We start from the raw sequence: 20,892 nt of genomic DNA, 5'->3' as shown, positions 1-20,892 counted from the left end.
TTCCCTCATTGTTTTTTATTTGAAGTTTTTGTCACACAGAAGACTTTACATTTAAGGTAATAAAATTTGTCATCTTACACCTTTTGACACCTAGGTATTCTGTCTTAAATGATGTGGTGATGTGGTGAAACAGTATCTTTAAATGTTGATATTTGTAATTCTCTTTTCTCACTGCCACGTTTAAGACCATATTCCCAGTCAGTCACAGTCATCTATATAATGCAGATAAATCTTTTGAGTAGAAAAACAAAAAGAAAGAAAGTTAAATGTTCAGCCCTTCCCCCCAAATGAGGTCTTCAGCATTAAAAAGGGAACAGCAAAGGGAAACTAGGCTAGATCTTCTGTCACTGTAATAAATTGAAAAGGAAATGAAGGGAGCTATAAACAGCACCTGCCCCTAATATGGTCTTAAGGAGCCACAGATCTTCTAGCTCTCACAAAATCTAACTTGCAATGCATCACAGACCTAAATGTAAAATGCCCATCTATAAAACCCCACGAAGATAACACAGGACAAAACCTAGACGACTCTGGTATAGCAATGCCTTTTTAGATAAAACATCAAAGACAACATCCATGAAATAAATAATTGACAAGCTGGACTTCATTAGAATTAAAAACTTCTGCTCTGCAAAAGACAATACTGAGAGAATTAGAAGACAGGCCACAAACTGGGAGAAAATTTTTGCAAAAGACACATCTGACAAAAGACTGTTGTTAAAAACATAAAGAACTGTTAAAACTCAACAATAAGAAATCAAACAACTCAATTAAAAAGTAGGCCAAAAACCATAACAGACACATTACCAAAGATACACAGATGGCAAATAAGCAAATGAACAGATGCTCCACATCGTACCTCACCAGGGAAAGGCAAGTTACAACAACGAGGTACCACCAGACACCTACGAAAACGGCCAAAACTCAAAATACTGACAACACAAAATACTAACAAAGATGTGGAGCAACAGGAACTCTCATTCATTGCTGGTGGGCATGCGGCATGGTACAGGCACTCTGAAAGACAGTTTGGCAGTTTCTTATAAACTACACACACTCTTACCATCTGATCCAGCAACTGTGCTCCTTAGTCTTCACCCACAGGAGCTGAAAACGCACATCCACACAAAAATGTGCACTTGGATGTTTACAGCAACTTTATTCATAATCGTCAAAATCTGGAAGCAACCAAGATGTCTCTCAGTAGGTGAATGGATAAATAAACCGCAGTACATCCAGACAATGGAATATTTTCAGTGCTAAAAAGAAATGAGCTATCGAGCCACGAAAAGATGGAAGAAACTTAAATGCATATTGCTAAGTGAAAGAAGCCAATCTGAAAAGGTTGAATACTGTATGATTCTAATTCAATGACGTTCTGGAAAAGGTGAAACTGTGGAAACAGTGGAAAGATCGGTGATTGCCAAGGGTTGGGGAAAAAGGGGATAGATAAGGAGGCAGAAGCACAGAGGATTTTTAGGGCAGTGAAAACACTCTGTATGATATTATGATGGATATATGTTTTTATACATTTGTCCAAATCCATAAAAACGTATGCTACCAATAGTGAACCATATCCAAATTATGGACTCTGGGTGATTACGATGTATCAATATAGGCTTGTCCTTGGTAACAGCTATATCATTCTGGTGAGTGATGCTGATGAGGGGGGGAGACCAGACTCATGTATCCTCTCAATTTTGCTGTGAACCTAAAACTGCTCAAAAAAAAAAAAAAAATGAAGTCTTTAAAAAAAGAACCAGAAGAGGAAGGCAAAAGGGAAAGTCAGAGAGAGTGGAGCATGAAGAAGCACTTGAGACCTTTGAAGATGAAGGAGTCCATGTACAAGAATTCTCTAAGGGCCAAGAGAAGGCCATGGTCAAAGCCAGCAAGGAAACAGGGTCTGCAGTCCTACAGCTGCAAGCAACTTTAAGAAGCTGAATGTGTTCAGAAGTGGATTCCTCCTTACAGCCACCAGATCAAAGCCGAGGCCAGCCAACACCTTGATTTAGGTTTCATGAGGCCTGAACAGAAAAATTTAGCCATACCATTCCAAACTTCTGACTTCTAAAGCTATGAGATAAAAAACAGGTGTTGATTTCAGCCACCAGATCGGTAGTAATTTGTTATTCGATAGTACAAAACCAACACACAGTTCCTGGCAATTTCAAAATACACAGTATATGTGTATACGATATACACATAAATGACCCTTGGAATATACTGAGCTAGCAGCTCCTCGCCCCCTGCCTTTCAGTTATCTGGGTCTCCGACTCACCTCAGCCACTCATACTCATCGTCATAGACTATAATCGCCAGTACTATGTTTTTTTTATAAATTCAACTTAATAATCCCACTCTGTGACCTCCTAGTTGATGAATTCATTTTCTCCAACACCTTCACTATAATAATCATTTGATTATACCTAGTCAGCAATCTACTGACACCACCACCCTCCTTTCTCTGTAATTTTTCTTCCTTATATATTTATTTTCCTTTTGAAACCTTATGTTCCTTGATGAAGCATTCTAATCACTCCTTGACAAACATCTTCAACTCCATTTCTTTTTTGTTTCTTTGTACTCACTTAAATAAGAACCATGGGTTAAATACAACTCCCCCATATGTGGCCGCACTTGCACATGGTTAGAGAAAAACACCACAGCAATGCTGCTTTCTGTCCACGATCACTTGTTCCAAGTGGGCCCTCGGTGCTATGCGTAAACCTATCACACTGTTTATTCTAGTTACCTCCCTCTCAAATTCTTAGACTAAGGGTCTTCTTTTTTGTTTTTCTTTTTAAATCCTCAACAGTTTTTTTTAGACTACAATGTCCTACTCAGCTGTTTTTAAGATTGCATTTAAAATTTCTCAGCACATTTAAAATGTTGGGATCTTATTAATAGGAATGAAAAATATTAAATAGTTTGTAAGATAAATGAGGAATGCTTTTACATGGAATAAATCCTTTACATATGATATGATAATATTAAAAATTGAATAAAGCACAAAAACACTGTACGATAGCCCATAAAATTTTGCCTGTGGATTTTATCAAATGTATCCCACTCTCCCAAAATTTGAGTCTTACAAAATACTGCTGTTATCTATAAACATTCAGTGCTGCTAACCTATCTTGTTTTATTTGTTTGGATTCAGAGGATACCACCGTGGGCCAAAATATTCCCATTTCTAATAATGATAAACTTCATACCTTTTCTCCTCAATCAGTGATCCATTTTTTAAATTTTTTCATTATGTTATGTTAGTCACCATCAGTACATCCTTAGTTTTTGATGCGGTGCTCCACGATTCATTATTTGCGTATAACACCCAGTGCTCCATGCAGTATCAATGATCCATTTTCTAATCTCACTCTACTTCATCATCTAGGTAAGTAGCAATTCCATCCATCTAGTTTTTCAAATCAAAATCCTTACAGTCATCCCTGCCTTATTTTTCTTCCTCCACATTAAATTCACCAGCATGTCCAACTGATTCCACCTTCAAAATACATCCAGGATTAGACTATGTGTCTTTGCCTCTGCTGCTACAATTCTTATTCAAGGCATTATCTCTCACCCGGACTTTCACAGATTTTCAGCATGGTCTCCTTACCTCTGTCCTTGTCCACCTTCATTTATTCTTAACACAGCAGCCAGAGTGAAACCATTAAAATGTCAGTAAAACCCTTTCACTTCTCTGTTCAAGGACCTCCAAAGACTTCCCATCTCAGTGAGAGTACAAGCCAAGCATTTTCTTATTATGACTTATTAGGCCCATATGACCTACAACCCACCCTGCCACCCCTATTCCCATTCTCACCACATTTCCTAATCTTTCCTTTCTCATTCTACTCCACACTCAAGGTCATATTTGCTGCTTCTCAAACATCCAGGTGCAGTCTTGCCTTGGGGCTTGGGCCTTTGCATTTGCCTTTTTTCCTGCTTCTACCGTCCTTCCTCCCAGGTACGCATAAGGCTTCAAGCTTCATCTACTTCATATCTTACCCAAATGACACTTCATGACATAACTGTATTAAATATGGTAATTGTATAGAAAAAACACTCCTCCATTTCTCCTTTACTCACATACTCACGATACGTCACTGTTCACGATTCTGGTCAACAAATGTGTGGAGGTTTTCATACACCAAGCAATCCCCCATGATATCAGCTGGGTATCCCACAACTTAACTCATTCTGACTTCCCCTTTTCCACTTCAGATGCCAGTTGCAGGTCAGAGGTTGTCACCTATACTTCTGACTAGCTATAAGTTGGGGTTTCCATGACCTCCCCCTTGGGTTTAATAATTTGTAGAATGGTTCACAGAACTTAAGAAAACGCCTACTTGTATTTACTGTTTATTATAAAAGTATACGATAAAGGATACAGATGAAATTCCAGATAGAAAAGAGGGGGTAAGGGGTGCAGAGCTTCCGTGCCGTCACCAGGCACCCCACCCTCCTGGTACTTCAACAACCCTGAAGCTCTCCAAATTCCGTATTTTTGGGATTTTTATGGAGATGTCATCACATAGACATTATCGATCATTAACCCCATTTCCAGACCCCTTCCTCTTCCTGGGGGATGGGGAGTGAGGTTGAAAGTTCCAAGCTCTTAATCATGGCTTGGTCTTTCTGGTGACCAGCCCCACCCAGAAGCTGTTCAGGAGTTGCCTATTAGAGCAAAAGATGGTCCTATCACCCAGGAAATTCCAAAGGATTCAGGAGCCCTGTATCAGGAACTGGGGTCAAAGACAAAATACTAGAACAAAAGATGCTCCTAGTAGCTTATCACTTAGCAAACTACAAGGGTTTTAGGAGCTCTATGCCAGGAACTAAGAATGGAGACCAACATATATTTTTTCTATTTTTTCACAATAACACATTTCAACATTTTGTAAAAGTAGTTCCACTATCGTTCTACTTTTATATAATTATACATGCTTAGCTTTGCATATGAGCTTTATTTATTTGTTTGTTTGTTTGTTTGTTTTGAATATGAGCTTTAGAATCCTATTGTTACCTTCACAGGTATTGCACTGGGTCTTAAGATTGATAAATTAAAAATATGCTGTTCTCTAAAAAAAAGAATAAAGTGTTTATTTTGACAATTTCAAGTTCTTTTACCATCCTTCAGTAAAGTTTCACCATTATATTCATATAGGTTTGGTTGAGGCCTTATTCAGTTTATTTCTAGGTATTTTACTTTTGTGGTTGCTGTCTTGAGACAGGCTTATTTCCTCTATTGTACAGTCTGGCTAATAATAATTCATAGCCAGGAAAACATTTTTGTTTTCTTTACTATAGTTCAAAAGCCACAACTTTATGGATTTTTTTATGTCAATTGCAAATTTTAGAGTTTCAAGGTACAGAATTATGTAATCTGTTATAAATGGTATTTTCTGCTTCGTATAAAGTTTAAAGGCTCTCATTTTTTTTTCTTCTAACTTCATTGGCTAGTACTTCAGGAACAATGTTCAATAAGGAAAGTAGTAGAAATCTGCCTACCTGCTTATTGATTATGGTGGGTATGCCTCTTCTGTTTCACAACTAACATGACTGTGGCTTCTGTTGAGTACACAGTTTTACTATGGTAAGGAGGTATATATATACATAGATATATGAGTATCTATTTGGTTAGGAGACCTATCATTACTATTAGATATGGATGTAAAACTGTATGAAGTGACTCTTCAATATCTAGAACAGGAAGAAACATTTTTTCTATATAAGTTATTAATTTGTTGAATTACCAAAAGTTCTTAATATAAGTCAATCCCTGCAATTATGGAATAAGTTTAACTGAAGTAAGCTATGTGTGGCTTGGCTATATTTTAGATCCAATTTAATAGTCATTTTGAACTCAATGATATTAATTTCATTCTGCTTTTGTTTTTAATGGTATTGTAGATTTTTATTAAATATTCCATTAAGTCATTTTTATTTATTTATTTTTTCACTTTTTGCATCTTTTTTTCTTACAGAGTATATCTAATGGCTAACTTTATAATTTTCAATAAATTATGTAATGTTTTTCTAGGCCGAACAAATAACGCAGAGTTGGTTTCCAGTTACGAACTAGTTCCCCCATGAATGTTTCTTGAAAGCCCCTGATGAAGACGACATACTCCCCCGTTTCAGGCAGCCTCCTCCTCAGCTTGCATAGCATTTACTCAATAGACTCAAGAACAGAGAGTCTATGATAATAGAAATGGATGCTATGCATCAGCTCAGTGACATGAACCCTTCTGACCAAGTTGGACTCACTCCAGCTATTGCTGTGAACCTACTTGCCAGTGACCATAACATACTTGGGCTATCATATTTTAGGTACCAGCTAGCTATTTTGGTGGCACGTGGATTATATTGGATCCCTTTCAACACAAAGGGTTAATTCCTTACCCTCATTGGAATGCAGACTTACTCAGGATTTGAATTTGCTATTCTTACTCATCATGTGTCTGTATACAAATCATCTCTCTATTTACTACATTTTGTGGTATCCCACATGGTAGTACTTCTTTCTTTGACAGCCTCTTTACACAGAAATAGAAAAGTTTATGGGCTGATGAAAATTAGTTACAATGCCAACTACTGACAACATGTGATACATACTCTGAACCCATAACCTATATATGGTACTATTTTCCCCATAAATTGAACACCCGAATTCATAAATCGAGAGGTCATCACATCTCATTACTTAAACCAAATGATTCTTTCATTAAAAATAAATTATCTCGCAATGATTCCAGACCTTGCAGACTTAGTGGCTGTAGTACACAAAAGAAGAACACTTCTAAGAAGGGACAAAACCATGCATGTATCACATACAATTGATTACTATTTTCTTTGTTTTCCTCTTAACTAGTACTGTATATGGGGAGTATAAAGTAGTTAACTTTTGTAAATCAACACGTAAGTTAAACAATATTAATAATGGAACAAACTTGAGCCAGAAGATAAATGGACATCAACCAGAGATTCTAAACTTGGAGATGTCTGCAGAAAATCTTGACAATTTGAATTGGCTCCCATCAGGAATGGTTTCAGCACATTCTGCACTCAGCACATATGAAGAAAAGTCCCATTTTGTTAGGTGGGAGATATTCTTTTTTTCAAAGTAAAAGAATGGGACAAACATATATATACATGTTTTTAAAGCTTATTTATGTACACACACAGGACAAAGGGTTTAAAAGCAATAGAAATATGCTATGTGTTTACTCAGCATACAAACAACCTTCCTAATATGTGGAACTCCATCACTGTGTGTGGTTGGTGACAGGCAGGAAGTCAAGAAGGCAGATGATTTCTCTACCCTGGAGTGGAGACTATAGAGATATGAACTAGGATCTACCACTCACGACTCTTACCTTGAGGAAGTGATGCACAGCCAGATGTTAATCATGGTGATGACAGAAAAGTCAACAGTTCAGCAATGATGGCAGTTTGTTCCTGTAATAGAAACAAGTGAAAATGAGTGTCCTATAATGGAGGCAGCAACAGTAGCATCCTAACCAGTTGTTTCTTGGCTGCAAAGTCTGCCTGGCTCATGCTCATTATCTACGTAGGGCCTCCCAGCATTCCCGCAGATCCTTTAAGCTACCATGTATCTTACCAATCAATTCTGTTACTTGTGGTCAAGAATGTTACCTGATAAAATAGGTAAGAAGTGTTGTGTATGTTACATTTATTATAGTTCCCAACTAAGAGAGAGGAGTTGGGTGGGGGGAGATAGGAAAGGTTGAAGGGAGAGAGTGAAACAGAGACAAAAAGAAAAAAAAAAGAGGTGGAGGAGAAAGAAGAATAGGAGGAAAAATACATGCTTACACTTCTAAATGCAAGAATCCTTGCAGTGCTAATCACCTCTCACAGCATTTAAAATAATATGGAGTTTCCTCAAAAAGTTAAAACTAGAACTACACTATGACCCAGCAATTGCCCTCCTAGGTATTTACCCAAAGGATACAAAAATATAGATTTGAGGGGACACATACACCCCAATGTAATGCAGCATTATCAACAATTACCAAATTATGGAAAGAGCTGAAATGTCCATCTGCAGATGAATGTATAAAGAAGATGTAGTATATTTACAATGGAATATTATTCAGCCATCAAAAAGAATGAAATCTTGCCATTTGCAACAACATGGATGGAACTAGAGTGTCTTATGATAAGCGAAACAAGTCAGAGAAAGACAAATACCATATGATTACATTCATATGAGGAATTTCAGAAACAAAACAAACGAGCACAGGGGAAGAGGGAAAAAAGAAGAGAGAGGGAAGCAAACCGGAAGATACTCTTAGCTACCGGGAATACACTGAGGGTTGCTGGAAGAGGAGGTGATTGGGAAGGGCAGTTAAATAGGTGGTGGGGACTAAGGAAAGCACTTGGTATAAGGAGCACTGGATGTTATATGTAAGTGGTGAAGCACTAAATTCTAGTCCTGAAACCAGTATTGCACTACATGTTAACTAACTGGAATTTTAAATAAAAACTTGAAAAAAAAACCAAACAATCAAAAAGAAGCAGTAGCATTTCATCAGCAGTTTTTAGGAGCAAGGAAGAGCAATGCGATACAGGTAAAGTAGAAGCAAACAACACTGACGCATTCCTTAAGAATCATAAAATAATAGAATTGAGAAATAAATAATGAGCTAGCGAATAAATCTGAAGGTGTTAAACTCCTCTGCTACAATGCAGTCATTCATTCACTGGGTTAAAAAGTAGAAACTACTAAAGATTATAAAAACACCAGGAAAGCAAAATTTTCAAAGTAAAGAGATAGTTTAAATATATATACCACTTTTACAGGCTGCATTCTCAGATTCATAATCAATAAAACTAGTAAAATATTTTTTAAAACTTCAATACTTAGAAATGCATGTTTTTCCTACATTATACCTAGATCAAAATAAAAGTAAACCTGAGATTTCCAACCACACACAATGTAATCAAAAGCAGAATAGTTCACACCAAAACTTATGTTGTATAACTAAGGAAAATCTGTAGGCATAAATGCTGTAAATACTTAAAGTATGAAAAGATAAAAGGCGGGAAAGTGGGAGGGAGGGAATGAGGAAGGAAAAACATCTTCATTTAATGTAAAGAAATTAGGATAAGAAAATACACCCTAAGAAAGAACAAGACTGAACTGCATTTTTTAAATGAACAGAGAATAAAAAAGAAAAAAATAACAACAACAACAACAACAAAAAAAAAAAACACCAAAAAAGGGAAAACATTACTAAAACAAAAGGTTAGGTCTTTGAATGATGAATAAAATGGGTAACTTCTAAAAAGACTGTTTAAGGATAAAGGAAAGAATGTAAACTGTACATGAAAAACAAGAAAATATAAAAATGTTATGAGCAAATTCAAAGTACAACTCAGAAAAATTTTTTTTGAAAGACTAAGGGAAATGGCTTATTTTCTAACAAAATATAATGTACTGAAATGATGTTTTTAAGGTAAAAGAAAAAACCTTAAGAGATTCATGGCCATACATACATGCTATTGGAGAAGAAATTCCAGTGAGGCTATTGTGCAATTGTGCATAAGGTGGAGGAAGGCAGGCTGGCCAGAGCCCTGCCTCACCTGCCGTAACATCAATACTGAGGACCATGCAGGCATCTCTGTTGATCCCACAGCTCATGAGAACCCCACAGGTAACCAGGGCTGGAGATGATGGCAATCCCTGGGCAGTTCTGAGGAGTAAAGCAGCCTGCTCAGTATGCATGCCCAATCTCTCCCAGGTGATAAGAACAGCAAGCGAGATGGAGGGAGAAGAGCTGCAGTGTGCGAAGTGTGGGCACTGATGCTGCGGAGACATGATACAAGCCTGAGGCAGGGCAATATGACAATAGATGGGGATGGAAAGTCAGGGACAAACAGGAGAAATATTTTAAAGATAGAACTGACAGTACCAGGTGACAGATTGGAAGGTGTAATTAAGGGACAAGAAGGCTTCTAGAATCGGTTCCAGTTCTAGGTCATGTGCAGCTGGGGGCATACACAATAAGGAGAACAGAAAGGAAAAAAAAAGAACAGAATTATAGCAGGCTGCGGGAAGGGTATGAGAAGTAAAGAGGCAAAACCCACTTCTCTTGTGTTCCTTCGCTGAAAATTACAGGGCGTCTTTCTTAGCCATTATGTAGTATAGTGAGTGCTTGCTATGGTGAACCAGCTCCCAGAACAGATATGCAAACACAACATGAAGAATTGGGATTTACCAATGCAAAATATTCTAGAGCAGAATAGTCTAAAAAGTCCAGTTCGTGCTGTGAAAAGTAGCAGCTTATAGTCATTAAATTTACGTTTCTCTAAAAGCTACAGAAAACTAAAAATGAACACTGGCTTAAAAACACAGAAATTCACTTACTTCTTATATAACCAGAGCAGTCTTGTCGTAGTTTAGCAATTCCATGGCTGTCCAGATCCACAGCCTTTTCTAGCTTGTCCCATCCACCTCAATAGCTTCTACTTCATAGCCCAAACTAACTACTCCATAGCCAGTCAATATGTCTATCTCTTGACTCCAAGAAATAGGAACAGGAAAGCATGTCTCTTTACTTTATGTATACTTTCCAAAGTTATCTACACCATTTCCCTTAAATCTCTTATATTCCATGGACACTTGGTCTTGTTTAACTAAAAGGAAGCATGGGCAATCTAGTTTTCATTTTCGGCAGCCATATGCCCACCCTAAGTCAGAAGATGCTATTTCTACATAAGAAATGAAGATGGGATTTTGGTGAACAACCAGTCAACCATAAAAAAAATTCACATTCTGGGGCGCTTGGGTGAAGCAGTCAGTTAAGCATGTGACTCTCGGTTTTCGCTCATATCTGATCTCAGCGTTGAGATCGAGCCCTGGGTGAGGCTCCGTACTCAGCATAGAGTTTACTTAAGATTCTCTTTTTCCTTCTCCCTGTTCCCCTTTCCCCTCTCTCTCTCTGTTTCTCTCTCTCAAATAAAAATAAATAAATCTTTAAAAAATATTTTGCATTCTAATATATGGATAATGTTATGTCTTATTGAGATAGAAACTCTTCAGTAATGCTATCTTTGCATAAAGATGTTTAGATCTAGATTTCTTGAGTTGACTAATTCACTTTATTCCTGTAACACCTATTATTGGTTTTTTACCTTCATGACTCCCTGTTTTATAGAGACACTGCCACAGAAGCGATGTTTTTAGATTTTCTTGGCATCTTTTTAGTTCCTATCTATCAATAATATATATCTATCTATCTCAAAGCCTTTCATTGCCTATTGTGTCTACTGCAAATTTGAGCAAAGGATTCAAATGACAATCACACAGGTTCTAAGAGCATAGGCAGAAAATCTGCAACCAAAGACATGGCAAATGAAATAAAGGAGGACTTTGAAGGCCAAGGGCACAAAGCCAAGAAATGGAAAAGAATAAATCAAGTGGAAGAGGAGAAAAAATAAGAGTTTTCTCATAATGAAGTAAAACATGAGAAATAATATACTGGACAAGTTAGAAAACATGAGAATGATTCTCAAAACCCGAATGATATCATTAAAGTAGGGTTTTAACTGCATCAAATCCTTTCTAATCAAAATAATATTCATAGTATTATGTAATATATAAACATAAGTCTAGAAATATCTCTGGAGATAATGGAGCTATGTCTAAAAATGTCCTGGCTAAATATTCTGCCAATCACTTAGGGGTTAATTGATTTATTTTATTGCCCAGATAACTTAGTCAAAATAGTCCTATCAGACTGATCACATACAAGAATTTGAATACTTCAGTTGATCCCTACTAAGAACCTAGAAGTGAAGTAAGGAGGAAAGATACTAAGATTAGCCTCTTAGTCTTGGTTCCCCACAACTTTCTTGCTTGTAAATATATTTTCATCTAAGCACGTGATATTTAAAAAACATTGCTCAATGAAGCCTGGTTTCTTATGGAACTAAATAAAGGAATCATCCATTATCATCTACACTTATTTTAGAGATAGCGGTATCAGTTTCATCAGATTTCCACATGTAAAAATGAGTGATACATAACGCAAGCAGTAGTTACTTCAAGAAAAGCATAATACATTCAAATACCTTTTCTCAACATCAAAAAGTTGCAATTCAGAAAGAAGTCTCTTGCATAGACACAATAATTATAATTCCTTTTTTTGAAAAGAAAACTATAAATAAGACTAGAAACAACATTTAATTAAAATCAGAGATTTTCTGCAATAAAATTTCCAAGAAGAAGAAAACATATAATTTGGACACACATTTTAAAGAACAGCTGCAGAAACAGGCTTCAACAATGAAGTTTCTTGACTAGAGAATATCTATATAAAAAGACCAACACGAAATAAGAAGGTGACCAGGGGAAAGGAAATGAGTTGGGGTCAGCAGATCTTTCCTTCTACCTTGTAGAGAACACAGTACCAAAATTCAGTATCTCCACATTTACCCCACACAACTCTATCATTCTTTGATACTGATGAGAATTGCTTTGACCTTTGAGAAGTCTTGTATTTAGTACATCGACTCTGTGAGACATGTTTACAGAACTTCAGATGTCAATATTTCCCATATTTGGAGTTAAGCAAGGTTCTAAAGTAATATTTTATAAAGACTCTGATACTTCCTAGCCACATACAAAAAAATAAAGTCAGAATTACATGTACATGCTAAAAGATTATAAAGGACAGAGATACTTTATGCTAGAGAAGTATACATAATAAAATTCAAACACGACCACATTTTAAAATTAGAGATTAAGGTGAAGATAGAAAGTTTGCGTTGAAATATGCCGTAAGAAATAAAGAAATCTGGGGTGCCTGGGTGGCTCAGTCGGTTAAGCATCTGCCTCCCACTCGGGTCATGATCCCCGGGTCCTGGGATGGAGTCCCACATCGGACTCCCTGCTCAGTGGGAAGACTGCTTCTCCCTCTCCCTCTGCCTGCTGCTCCCCCTGCTTGTGCTTTCTCTCTGACAAATAAATAAGTAAAATCCTTTTTAAAAAAGAAATAAAGAAATCAATATCTATAATTCTATCTTAAGTGTGAGTTTTTTAAAAAGATGATCTATTTTTCATTAGGCATATTAAGCATTCACTTTACTGACGGGCTTCAGGCCGTAAAAGTATCTTCATTTTGTAAGTCTTTAAAAAACATCTTTATTTTGTTCTGGTGTAAGTCCTAAGATTTGATTAACATTAATAAAACTAAATTTTTTTCTGAACAAAACATATTTGTAAGTTATACATAATGGACTTATATGTGTGGGGTAATGGAGAATCGCTGTGCGACAGTTTAAACAAATAAGCCATAAAGGGCGTATATTCGTTGTGATTAATTCCTGGCAAAGATAATTTACTAATATTTTCTCATGTCATGTAATTACTGCCTGGCGTGGATGATGTTTGTGTGATAATGCAGATTACTCAAGAACCTTGACATTCATGGGTTTAACATTTGTAATTTCAGCAATTCCCAAGGGACTCAGTGATCCATAGCCCATAGCGATTTAAAATTTTGCTGACGTACCCTTTTATATGTGCTAATTGTGAGCAGAAATGGCACTGGAACTAGAAAAGTCCTGGGTAAAGGTCGTAAGTAAGGACCAAGTGAATCATTGCAGAATCACTCAGTTATGTCCTTTTGTTTAACCTTATTTAGGGTTTTAACCTTACTAGACCAACTTGGTAATGATTCTTGTAATATTACTTTACTTAACCAATTGATCCATGTAGCTGTATCGTATACCCTGAAGTTTGTTTTATCCTTTTTTTTGATTTATGACTTAAGTAAACAGTTCCACATGTATGATCAGCAAACGTATATTCTACATTAATATCAATGCAATGTCATTAATTACATTAATTAGTATGATATTAATATAACGCAATGTTAATATTTCAATACCAAGCCATGCCTAATTCAACAAGTTTCACAGATGGAATAACCCAAATTGTGTGTCCCTTAAAAGTTGAAGCTAAAAAATAAATTCACATTTATATGCATAATTTTACATAGACTACACCTGTGAATTAAGTAGTAGAAGATATCTCTTGTGTGAATTCCATGGTAAAACAGTGCATCCAATTAGAAAAATTGTAAGTGAAGCCAAGCATGAGATTTTGCATACGCAGGAGACCAAGAGGCCTTTGAATTCAATAAAATGCAATGATGCTGGAATCAGACTGCCTGGTCTGAACTCTGGCTCCTCTACTTTCGGGATTTGGGCAAGTTATTTAACCTCTCTGTGCCTATTTTTTTTTTAAGATTTTATTTATTTATTTGATAGAGAGAGACAGCCAGAGAGAGAGGGAATACAAGCAGGGGGAGTGGGAGAGGAAGAAGCAGGCTCCCAGTGGAGGAGCCTGACGTGGGGCTCGATCCCAGAACGCTGGGATCACGCCCTGAGCGAAGGCAGACGCTTAACAACTGCGCCACCCAGGCGCCCCACTGTACCTATTTCTTACAGACAGATACAGATCATCATATGCTTCTGTTGTAAGAATTGGGTCAGATAAAGCCTACCAGAGTGTTTGGCACATATTAAGGGCTCAGTAAACTTTAGTTTCACTGATGCTAACTTTCTGTCTGGGGAGTCTAATTTGTGAGAGAGGGGTTGTTAGGTTGTTAGCAGATTTAATGAATTTCCCAGACCCTACATTTCAGTATAATATTTTTTTTCTTCAGTTACTATATAATCTCATCCAATCAGCTGCCAAGAACTGATTTACTTCCTTATTATGCGGCAAATAAGAAAATTATGTTTTAGAGACAGTGCTAGCCAGAATAAGAGAAATTAGAAGCAGAGGTAGGTAAGAGAGAGACAGGGAGGCTGAAATAGAGAGAGACAGTGACAGATGACTGATCATTAGATAGACCGGTAGGTAGGTAGATAGACAGACAGACAGATATAGATGATAGGTTGACAAATAGATAAAGACAGATGAAACATAGATGATATAATTTGTGTTAACATTCCAGTTAAGAGGTGACTGCAAATTTTGTCAAGAAAGAGCCCTAAGAATAAAGACTAGGTTAATTTAAAGAAAATAGTATCGATAAATTTAAAATTTGCCCCACAACTTAATGTGGAAGTTTCTTAATGTGGAAATGCTTAATGTGGAAGTTTCTCCTACATAGGCAGGAAAGTAAAACATGTAATTTACAAGCTTAATTCAGTTTCTAATTTGTACAAAGTTGCAATATGATGTTAGCTGCCCATTATATTGGCTCTGCACTTAGAAATGTAAATAGCTGTGATTCAGTAAACTGTTCTTTCAACAAGGGAAAGTCAGTGTGGGCGATCTCTCTCCATGTCTGTCCCTCGTTTCCTTTCTCCCCTTATTTATCACTTCTGTGTACAACTTCCATTTAGTAGGAGCCTACCGGTATCTGAAAAACAGCTTAAACTAATATTTACTCAGAAATGGAACACTGCTTCAACTATTCCCAGGACTCTGGACTTTTGAAAAGATTATAGTGTTATTTTTACCTTAAAAATAGGAATCAAAATACTAATATATACTCTTGAATGACTTATAGTAACTTTGTGTACAAGATAAAAACAAAAACAAAATCTTAACTCCTTCAGAACCTGAAAGACAATACGTGTTTTAAAATATCTAGGGAGGTATTTCCTTTCCTGAACCTAACAGCCCCATTTTCTCCTTTTACAATTTCCTTTTAAATGGAGGTTAGACTGCATGATAAAACAAAATCCACTGCTTCAAAGTCTGTTCCTAGAACTGTGTCTACGGTTCTGCACTTGCACTTACTACATTTCATAGTCTGTCTATGTGCCCTTGTCTCCCTCATCATCATGCTATCGAGCCCTGAAAGACATTGATCGTAACTTAGTCATGTTTGTGACTCCCATTCTCGACCCCCCGATTCCTACATTATAGGTGCTCGAAATATTTTTGATAAGTGAAGAGAAAGAGTATTAAGACGTATGAGTAGGCTTCACGAGTCTTTGATCATAAAGATATCAACAATTACAAAACAAGTATAGAATTCAGTTGAGAAAGATTCAGAAAACAGGATGCTTTGACTGACAAGACTAAATATTTAATATTGGAACTAGTATATATAAAGTGGTAATGCAAAATGATTAGCTTACTTCCAAGTAATGAAGATGAGGGATAAACATATGACTTGGGCTCATGGTTCCAGTGCAAAGAAAATGTCAGCCCCATAGAACATACTTTTTGCTAGGACACCTACCAGGTCAAGAAAAACAATTATGTTACCACTTGTTCACATATTTATTTGATGATTTTTTAACTGAAGGCTAACTAGAGTGTCAAATACATATAGTATCCAAAATTTGTCCAAATGGATTTTACAGCCAACAACTTGGAGCACAAAATGACGTCTGCAAAGAAATGGAGTCAAAGGGGCGAGATAGCACACACAAAACAATGAGCACATGATGGAGAGAATGATCAGTCTTACCTGGGTGTGAATAAAGGCATTAGAAAATGTGGCATTTAAATCATTGTGGCAACTTCTAGAGTACAAACTCCAGAATATTTTGAATGTAGAGAGCATCTGTTCCTTCCGAGTGACTAAGCTTTTCAAGTAGGAATGACCAAAGTAAAAGAGAGTTTTGCGCGTGAAGTAGACTAAGTATTGCTAGACTCTGAAAGCAAAACACGGAACCTGGTGCCAAAATCCTGCACCCCTGGACCCAAATCTGAGCATCTTTTTGTTCTTCCTGAACCTATGAATACTTTTGCTATTTCTCAACCAAGTCAGCTCTAAGAACACCACCACTTACGAAATCATAGAGCCAGAACTGAGATGTGTAGTTGCGAATTTTCCTTAATAGTTTATTTTGCTAAATACTCATTAGTGGTGTACTGGAGCCATTTGATTGCTAAAATTTCAGGAATTTGTGAGCATTTGCTGAGTTAAATAAACACAGGTATAAACCATCAAAATTTATAATCTCTTAATACTTTTACTACATCTTTCTATCATTTATGCTGTAGAGCTGACTTCTAATATTGTATGTGTAGGGGTGGAAATACTACATAAAGTTGTGCCACTTCACATCTTTTCTCAACTCTATGTTCAGGGACCACATTGTTAAAAATCAGCCATTGTGGGAGTCCTAACACCATAAAGACTACAGCGCAGGGCTTGGTTTATTGTTTTGTTGAGGTCTAGACTTAAGGAAGTGATGGAAAGAATTTTAATAGCGCAGATTAAACTTAAAAGTAGGCATGTTGATATTCATATTGTCACTAGCACAAAAACTCAAGGAAATAGCCTTGCAAGTCCTAACATTACTCTCTGATTTGGCAAAGCCGTTACTCACAACATTGAAGAACTAATAAAGTTCCAAACATATTTTTATTATCTCACTTTTGTCTTATTTGTCAATGTAAATGAAAATATCAACCAATATTTATGTTAAAACTTTACTCATTTCTCATTCACAACAATAGTTTAGCTACATAGACAAGAGTTCAGCAAAAATCAATGCAAGCGTTCTGAAAGAATCAACTGACTCTACGGAATTTACAACAAAGAATATTTTAAGTTTATTATTTGTGAACCGCAAATATTCTTATATCTCTAAAATTGGTAATTTATACACACATATAGTATATATACGAACACACACATTCTGTTTACATTGTTATCAAAATTCATGAAAGAATAAATTTAAGCCTAAAAATGCATGTCTGTCCGTTTTGTAGCGTTGGCTGAGGTAGCTAAATTTGTTTATAAAAATTCAATTAGTTCTATAAATCTTACCCAAGTTCCCAGTTCCAATCTCTTTCCTGTCCCCCTTTTATTTGTTCACTTTGTACTTCTTTTTTGTAGCACTTACTTGTTATTCGTTTGTATAATTTTTGGTTTAATGTATGTCTCCCTATACGCATGCACAGAAGCCTTTTGGAGTAAGTCTATGCCCATCGTGTTCCCTGCTGAATATACAGTGTCTATCACAGTACCTGAAATTGGCCATGGTGGGAGTATTTACACCATGTTCACTGAAAATACACATTAAATATTTACCTCACAGACAAATGAGTGAATGAATAGAAGAATGAATCCTCCCGGAAGACATTATTTTATTGTTATTCGAGCCATGGGTACTGATGAGAACATTAGAAATACAGTTTCGACTTGTCAATACTGTGCTGTGGAAGAGTGAATAAGTCCCACTTTTAGCTGATAACTTTCACAGCATTTAAAGACTCAAAACTCCATGAGAAAGTCTTCTCCCTCCTGCCACTGTCTATCCCTTCATGAAGTATTACCTGGGTTTGGTGGATGCTTAAGAGAGACAGACAGAGAGGGAAACACCGGACTGTGGAAGATTTGAAACACTGCAATTTCACTCTCTTCTGACTAAACTTTCCCTTCTGCATATATAAAACAACAACTTCATTATGAGGGAAAAAAGGGCAGATGGTTTTCACAGTTCTTTCAAGGATGAGAGCAATTAAAATGTTGCTTAGAGCTGTCTCCCTGACAACTTCATGTCATAGATTTGAGGAAGTTGACTTCAACAAAAGCTCAGAAAGCAATAACTTTTTTTTTTCTTTCTTAAAGCATTCAGTCAATCAATAATGGACAGTACTGAACTTAACCATTCCTTTTTTCAATGAGGATAAACATTCTAAACACTTATGCTCTTACAAATTGCAAGACATTTAAGAGATGTTTTAAACACTTTAACATACACACTTAAAGTAGGAGAAAGAAAAGAAAAATGCATAATAAAAGTATTTGAGGAGTAGGTTGTGAAATACTGAAATGATCATATGTTTACTTATAGACAAAGCAGCAGATATAATTTAGTTTCTGTTCTTTTTAAAAACTCTCAAAGATAAACCAGTTAAATTCTCAGTGCATTAACTTTATACTTTGTTTGCCTTTCATTTAAAAAATAACAATAGTGTAAAGAAGAAATCTTAAATGAATTAAAAACAACTAGGTAAAATTAAAGTAATATGGCTTTTGATAGCAGGTTTTAAAAGGGACACTGGGCATTTTATGAGACATTTTTATGCTAGTGTAAATGGTTTATTATTTAAAAAACAAGAGACCACATGTTTTTTAAAGCAAATTTTTAAATAGAAATTGCCAACCACAGTTACAGATATTATCAAGGGAAAGTCACTATGTCATGAAGCATTCTTCCACAAATCAAGGTGTAAGCATTGAGGCAGTAGAGTCTTTAAAACTGTAAAGTATAAGTCATTTAATTTATCAAATTTGTAACTACCTATTAGATCTGAAGGTTGTTCTTTCCCAGACCCAATACTGTAGGACCACAACACTCCAATTTGAATTGAGAGAGCTAAAAATAATGAGTGAACTCATAACAGCCATCAGAGGGAAAGGTTTCTGAACAGGAAAACAAACAAACAAACAACAACAACAAAAACCTTCTAGAAATATATTTACTGTAAAAATGAGAGGAAAGTTTACCAGTGAACAGGTTTCAGAGGAAAGATCAAATTTCCTTCTGCACAGGCTCTATACATCTCTGTAGGCCTAACTCACTACTCCATTAAAAACAAAAAAGCAAAAAGTAAAATTTCTTTATTTTGTCTTTATAATTTTACGTCTGTGAATTCTAGAGGCATTTTTTTCTTTTCAAAAGTTCCCTATTAAAATATAAAATCCCATTGGAATGGCCATTACCCTAATATTTTTTTCCCTTGAAGCCAAATGTGGCCTCCACAGTTTTGTAAACGCAGTACCCCAAGGCACTACATATAAATACTAGTTGTTACCACCTACTTGTGATCTGTGGCTCACAGCATTCTCAGCGTTAAAACTAAGACTTGAGCCCGCAGAAGTGGAATGGGATATACAGTAGACAAAGGAAGCAAGAATCCATTGGACGGCAGAACAGTATCTAATATGGACTTCTACAGAGTCAATGATTTGACGTAGGGCCCTAGGCTGAGTCCCTACTAGAGGTGACTATTTATCATTCAGAGCTCTGAGAATAAATCTACTTCATAGATATGAAAAAGAAGACATGTTGCAAGGACTAAAATATGCATACAATATAAGGCAGGACTCCAGGATGAAAAGCTATAGACGGGAAGATTGGTCACCCACGAATGAAGTCTTCTTAGTGCATTAGCATGTCCCAACCCCCAAAGAAAGTAGAAATTCCTTTTGCTTTGTCAACTGAGAAACCTTGGATCTGTAGCTCCCCAGTCTGAAACAGCTATTGAATTTAAGTGTATTAGAATTAATGAGGTTATAAGCAGTCAACACATGGCCTTTGTGAAATAAAAAGATGTTTATAACTGAGAAAGTAATGGACTGCAGTTAAACTGGCTAGACCACCCAATTCATCTCATTAAGGAGTACACACTGGAATTCAGTCAGGAAGTCTAATTGAAAAGAGAAAATGATGTGTTCCTCCCTTAAGCTACTAATATTACCTTCAATACTGTCTTTCCATGGTTCTCAATGTTTAAGGTGGATGGTTTCTGTTTTAAAAGTGAATCAATAGTCTGTTGCTCAGGTTTGCCGAATTAGGTTTATCTTCTACATACACACGTAAGTAAAGTGTTGTTCAATGAGCTGAGGTAAATAGAGCGGTTGATTGTTTCCCCATTTTGTGGTGATACACATAGGTGTTTAGGGATAGATGCTAATTTTATGAAAAGCTGACTTGGCTAAAATGAAAAATAGCATTAGTAAAATACAGAAGCAAATGCGGTCAACAGCCCACTACGGCAGTATTTTTCACACATCTTTCAACTACTTAGTTCAGTTAAATTCATGATCCATAAAGCAGAGAGCAATAAAATCCACTTCTTGTTCTTGTGTTGAATTAAAATATTACTAACCATGCTTGAAATACCACTGTTTCTGTAAAGACACTGTAAGT

The 20,892-nt window shown here is 36.2% G+C and overlaps 1 long non-coding RNA gene across 11 annotated transcripts in view; it reads right to left on the bottom strand.

Annotated features, from left to right (window-relative positions):
- Positions 1–20,892, bottom strand: part of LOC123801282 (uncharacterized) — a 925,199-nt gene that overhangs the window by 539,131 nt on the left and 365,176 nt on the right. For all 11 annotated transcript variants that reach the window (XR_015727939.1, XR_015727938.1, XR_015727934.1 and 8 more), the window contains one exon: positions 7,383–7,464. This is a non-coding gene — a long non-coding RNA (uncharacterized LOC123801282). The remainder of the gene's footprint in view (positions 1–7,382; positions 7,465–20,892) is intronic.

This window comes from Ursus americanus, chromosome 20 (assembly GCF_024610735.1).
Source record: "Ursus americanus isolate L20-20 chromosome 20, mUrsAme1.1.p, whole genome shotgun sequence".
In the NCBI taxonomy this organism is placed as follows: domain Eukaryota; kingdom Metazoa; phylum Chordata; class Mammalia; order Carnivora; family Ursidae; genus Ursus; species Ursus americanus.
This window is presented reverse-complemented; position numbering and strand designations above follow the sequence as displayed.